The 6,843-nt window shown below is 39.5% G+C and overlaps 1 long non-coding RNA gene across 1 annotated transcript in view; it reads left to right on the top strand.

Moving 5' to 3' along the window:
- LOC106805313 overlaps positions 1–5,161 on the top strand; it is a 21,045-nt gene extending 15,884 nt beyond the window's left edge. The window contains exon 3 of the long non-coding RNA XR_001393417.1: positions 5,151–5,161. This is a non-coding gene — a long non-coding RNA (uncharacterized LOC106805313). The remainder of the gene's footprint in view (positions 1–5,150) is intronic.
- The last annotated feature ends 1,682 nt before the right edge of the window (positions 5,162–6,843 follow it).

Genomic DNA, 6,843 nt, shown 5'->3' with positions numbered 1-6,843 from the left:
ATATATATATATATATATATATATATACATATTGTAAAACCTATGTTTGCAGCCAACTTGCCGCCTGTTCATAACTTTATAGTCAGTCTGTTCAGGTTAATTCAATCAACTTCACAGGCTGATACATGAAGCCGTTAGCGTACATACACTGTTCACTACTTTCCTTCCACGTTCAACCTCCCCCTCCCTGACTTTTACATCTCGTGTCATTACATAAGGTTAAAGGTAGGAATTACGTGTCATCATGCATGACGTCGGTGTAAGAGAGATAACAGTACCAGAGAGTCTGGCTTGAATGCGCGCAGTATTAGCGACGGATAATGGCACTGGATTACGTAATTCGGCGCTGTGTGGCGCTGTATATGTTTGCCTTCACACGCGGCTATAGGCGTTCCCAGCAATACTCGCGCCGTATCTCCCTCCCTGCGGGTTGCTTCCGTCGTCGCTCGCATGTTCGCAGGAAACTGTCAGTGTCGTTTGTCGACGCGTGTGATCGGCTGTTGATATTTATTGATCACGCTGCTGCTGCTGGCATTGCTCCCGCCCGTACGCTCACAGCCCCGGTGCGTTCACACACGTGCTGTCATTGCTCCCGCCCGTACGCTCACAGCCCCGGTGCGTTCACACACGTGCTGTCATAGCTCCCGCCCGTACGCTCACAGCCCCGGTGCGTTCACACACGACACTGCTGGCGTGTTCACACAACCAACTCTGTATAGTGCATTCGCACAATGTGTCTCTCACACACACGATTACACAATGATACACGATGTCTTATTACTGTCTTATTACTCGTCGTGCGATGCACGAGCGTTACTACATTGTGGTAGGCGTATTCCTACAATGTAGGTGTATTCGTATAATTCAGATGCATACCTACAATGAAGTCCTATAATTCAGATGCATACGCTACAGATGATTAGTTCCTATAATTCAGTGATCCAGTAACTTACAATGAAGTCCTATAATCAGATGGCATACCGTATCAATGAAGTCCTCTTATAATTCAGATGCATAGCTAAACACTGAAGTCCTATCACATATCAAGCACTGCATTACACCTGACCAATGAGAGTCGCTCATAATTCAGGATGCATGACGCTTACAATGAAGTCCCTATACATTCAGATGCAGTACCTACAGACTGAAGTCTTATAATTCATCAAAATGCATACCTACAAATGAAGTCCTATAGATTCGAGATGGCATACCTACAAATGATTGTCTATACATTCGAGATGTCATACCCCAACTGAATTGAAGTCATTATAATTTCAGATGCATACCTACAATGAAGTCCTTAATTCAGATGCACTAAACCTAGACAATGAAGTCGCTATAAATTCAGTGGATGCATACCTACAATGAAGTCCCTATAATTCGAGAATGCATTACCTACATATGGCAGTCCTATAATTCAGATGGCATACCTACAGATGAGTCCGTATAATTCATATGCATACTCACAATGAAGTCTATAATTCAGATGCATACCTACAATGAAGTCGTAATAATTCAGATGCATACCTACAATAAAAGTCGGCTGAATAATTTACAGATTGCAGGTAGCTTTACAATGAAGTGCCTGATAATTCCAGATGCATAGCCTACAATGAGTCCTATAATTCAGATGCTACTACCTATAAGATGAAGTCGTATAATTCAGATTGCATATTCTATACAATGAAGTCGCTATAATTCAGATGCATACCTACATGAAGTCGGCTACTAATTCATACGCATACCGCACGAAATGAAGTCGCTATAATTCAGATGCATACGCTACAATGAAGTCCTATAATTGCAGGATGCATACTACACATGAAGTCCTATAATTCAGATTCATACTACAATGAAGTCCTATAATTCAGATGCATACCTACAATGAAGTCCTATAATCTCAGATGCATATCGCTATCAATGAAGTCTATATATTCAGATGCAATATCTTACAATGAAGTCCTATAATTCAGATGCATACCTAAATATGAAGTCGCTATAATTTCATGAATGCATGACCCACAATGAAGTCGTATTCTATCATACTAAAGATCTATTCAGATGCATACCGCCACAATGAGTCCTAATAATTCAGATGCCTACCCCAATGAAGTCACTATAATTCAGATGCCTACCTACAATGAAAGTCCTATACATTCAGGATGCTCCAATCCTCACCAATGAAGTCCTAATAATTCAGATAGCATACCTCCACATAAGTCCTATAATTCATGATGCATACCTACAATGACAGTCCTATAATTCAGATGCATACACTACAATGAAGTCCCTATAATTCAGTATGCCATACCTACAAATGGAAGTCCTATACATTCAGATGCATACCTATAGACGCAATGAAAGTGCCTATAAATTCAGATATGCATATCTATACAATGAAGTCTATGAATTCAGATGCATACGCTACAATGAAGTCCTATAATTCAGAATGCTAGCTCACAATGAAGTCGGCTATAATTCAGATGCAATACTTACAATGACAGTCTATGAATTCAAGCTGGGCATACTACAATGAAGTCGGCTAATAATGTCAGCATGCATACCTACAAGTGAAGTCCTATAATTCATGATGCATAACGCTAAAACAATGAAGTCCTTATAATTCAGGATGCCAGTATCTATACATGGATAAGTCCTATAAATACAGATGCATACCTATATGAATGAAGTCCTATAATTCAGATGCATACCTACAATGAAGTCCTATAATTCAGATGGCATACCTACAATGAAGTCCTATAATTCCCATATGGCTCTCATACCTACAGGTGAAGTTCGCTATTAAATTCAGATGCATAACTACCAATGAAGTCCCTATAATTCAGATCGATAACCTATCAATGAAGTCCTATATATTCAGATGGCATCCCTACAATGATAGTCCTGATATTTCAGATGCATAACACTACAATGAAGTCCTATAATTGGCAGAATGCAGTACGCTACGAATGAAGTCTAATTAATTCATATTGGCATACCATAAAACAATGAAGTCCCTATAATTCAGATGGCATACCTATCACATGATGTCCCTATAATTAGATGCATACCCACAATGAAGTCCGTCATAATTCAGGATGCATACCTAACAATGAATGTCGCTATAATTCAGAATCATAACCTACAATCGAAGTCGGGCTATAATTGCAGATGCTAGCCTATCAATGAAGTCGCTATAATTCAGATGGCATACGCTACAATCAGTCCTAATAATTCAGATGCATAGCCTAACAATGAAGTCCTATAATTCATATGCATACGCCACAATGAAGCGTGTCCACTATTAAATTGTCACGGAGTGCATACCTACAATGTAGAGTCCTTATAATTCAGATGCATTAAGCTACAATGAAGTCCTATGAATGTCAGCATGCATTACTTACTAATGAAGTCCTATAATTCAGATGCATACCTACAATGAAGTCCTATAATTCAGATGCATACCTATACAATGAAGTCCTATAATTCAGATGCATATCTATACAATGAAGTCCTATAATTCAGATGCATACCTACAATGAAGTCGCTATAATTCATACGCATACCGCACAATGAAGTCGCTAGTAATTCAGATGCATACCTAGCGAATGAAGTCCTAATAATTCAGATGCCATACTACAATGAAGCTCTAATAATTCAGACTGCATACCTACAAATGAAGGTCGCTATAATTCAGATGGCATACGCTACAATGAAGTTCCCTATAATTCGATGCATGACCTAATAGCAATGAAGTGCCTATAAATTCAGTATGCATATCTATAACACATGAAGTCTATATCAGATGGGCATACCTAAAGCAATGAAGGTCGCTATAATTCATACGCAACATACCACAATGAAGTCCTAATGAATTCAGATGGCATACCCAAATGAAGTCCTAGTAATTCAGAATGCCATACGCTACAATGAAAAGTCCTATAAATTCAGATGCATACCTACAATGAAGTCCTTATAATTCAGATGCAATACTACATGAGTGCTATAATTCAGTATGCATACCCACAATGAAGTCCTATAATTCAGATGCATAACCTACAAATAATCCCTGATAATTCAGATGGGCATAGCCTAAATGAAGTCCTAACTAATTTCCAGATGCATACCTACAATGAAGTCCTAATAATTCATGCAATACCTATAACAATGAGTCGCTATAATTCAGATGCCCATATCTATACAATGAAAGTCCCTATATATTCAGATCAATACCGTACAATGAAGTCGGCTATAATTCAGAGTGCATACGTCACAATGAAGTCTATAATTGGCAGATGCACTACTTAGCAATGAAGTCCTATAATTCAGATGCATACCTACAATGAAGTCTATAATTTCAGATGCATACCTCAGTGAAGTCATAATAATTCAGATCATTAACGGCTTACAGATGAAGTCCTGATACATTCAGATGCAGTATCTATAACAATGAAGTCTATAATACCAGATGGGCTACCTATCAGAGATGAGTCGTATAATGTCAGATGCATATCCTACAATGAGTCCTGAAATAATTCAGATCATACCTACAATGAAGTCCTAGTAATTCACTGATGCTACTACAGTGAAGTCGCTATAATTCAGATCATAATCCTAACAATGAAGTGCGCTATTAAATCAGATCATAACTACAATGAAGTCCATAATTCAGGATTGCATACCTAACAATGAAGTCCTATTAATCAAGATGCCATAACCTACAATGAGTACCTATGAATTGTCAGAGTGGCATACCTACAGGTGAAGTCCTATAATGTCAGATGCATACATACAATGAAAGTCGCTATAATTCAAGTATGCATACCTGACAATGAAGTCTATAATTCAGATCATAAGCGCTACAAATGAAGTGCCTATAATTCAGATTGCATACGCTAGCAATCGAGTCTATAAATTCAGGGAAGTGCATACCTACAATGAAGTGCTATAATTCAGATGCATACCTACAACATGAAGTCATATATATTCAGATGCATACGCTGCACAGTGAATGAGTCTTGGCTTTGTGCTCCTTAAATTGGCAGATCACTCTAAACATACTACAATGAAGTCGCTACTGAATTTCAGATGGCATACCTAACTAATGGAAGTCCTATAATGTCAGGATTTTGCATAGCCGTACAATGAAGTCAGTTACCCTAAATTCAGTATGGCATGAACCAGTGCGCTAAAGAGCAGATGAAGGTCCTATAATTCCAGATCATAACCTACAATGAAGGTCCTATATATATCAGATGCATCACCTACCAATGAAGTCCTATAATTCAGATGCATACCTACAATGAAGTCCTATAATTCAGATGCATACCTACAATGAAGTCCTATAATTCAGATGCATACCTACAATGAAGTCCTATAATTCAGATCATAACCTACAATGTACTATACTAGGAGTATTCGTACAATGCTGGTGCATTCCTACTATACAGTTCATGTCCATTCGCTCAATCCATGCATGTGCACTCGGCCACTCATACAATCTTGGTGCATTCGTTTAATCTTCGTTCATTCATACAATACTGGTGCGTTCGTTTAATTCTTGTGCATTCATAAATTACTGGTGCATTCGTTTAATTTTTGTCCATTCATACAAGATTGGTGCATTCGTTTAATTCTTGTCCATTCATACAATGCTAGTGCATTAGTACAATGAAATTGCATTCGTCTGATGTGTAAGCCTATTGGTACCAGTAGCGCATTAATAGGCAAGGAGAAGAAAATAATAGCGGCAAATCTGCCTTCATTCGTAAGCCTGTCAATGGGTGAAGTCGCTACACTAGGTTTGTTGATTGATTTGTTTTATGAAGTGATGTTACCTATTAGGCGTTTATAGTCACCATTGACTGATCAAATGACTGATTTTAATCTTACTAATACTAGGTCGTACAGTTCTAGGTATATAAGCGCAGACTGAAACCGTAAAAAATGTTTTGATGTTTTGAAACCATATTGATGGTTGATGGTGATTTGTTCGTATTAGTATAGGTATAAGCTGATGCCTCAGTGTTATCTTCTTTAGGAAAAACTCCGCCAAAACATGAACTAATGAATCTTCGAGAATTAATCTTCGGTTTTCCCCGTAAAGTTAATATCTGTTTAATATCATCTGAAGTTGCGAGCGTTTGCCGCCGGATCATGCATTATTGACTCGCGCTAAATATTACATCTCTCGAACATCAAGCCAGGATCAGAACTCCACGCTTGTTAATTATGTACGCACGCACGCACGCACGCGGTTCGGTTTGCTCATGCGCTGTCGCTATCCCGCCCCCGTATAGCATTTTGCGTAAACCATTACTTTCTTTTGACTGCGTCTCTCCTTTGTCTTTCATTTCCCGCCGCTTGCTTCATTGTCTGCTGCTGCTGCTGTTGTTGCTGCTGCTGTTGCTGTTGTTGTTGCTGCTGCTGTTGCTGTTGTTATTGCTGCTGCTGTTGTTGTTGTTGCTGCTGTTGTTGTTGCTGCTGCAGCTGCTATTGTTGCTGCAGCCGCCGCCGCTGCTGCTGCTGCTGCAGAGTATACTGTGGTTACTATGGGGTTATCGTCGTTCTTCAACGACGTTATTCACCTGAGCTTACCCCCTCCTCTCCTCTAATTCGATCCGCATCCAGCACTGCCGTCTTTGCATGCTCGTCCATTTACGCCGATTAGCATCGCGCTGTTCTGTTTTAGCGTTCTTCCCTGTTTTCCTCCCTCGAGCTGTCATCGGCGGTGATCGTTAACGGCGGCGGCTCACAGCTCTTGTCTCCACCCTGCTCCTCCCCTGTTCCTCGTGCCTCTCCGCAGTCCCGTGTGTGTGTGTGTGTGTGTGTGTGTGTGTGTGT

This window comes from Priapulus caudatus, unplaced genomic scaffold, assembly GCF_000485595.1.
Source record: "Priapulus caudatus unplaced genomic scaffold, Priapulus_caudatus-5.0.1 Scaffold109, whole genome shotgun sequence".
Lineage (NCBI taxonomy): Eukaryota > Metazoa > Priapulida > Priapulimorpha > Priapulimorphida > Priapulidae > Priapulus > Priapulus caudatus.
This window is presented reverse-complemented; position numbering and strand designations above follow the sequence as displayed.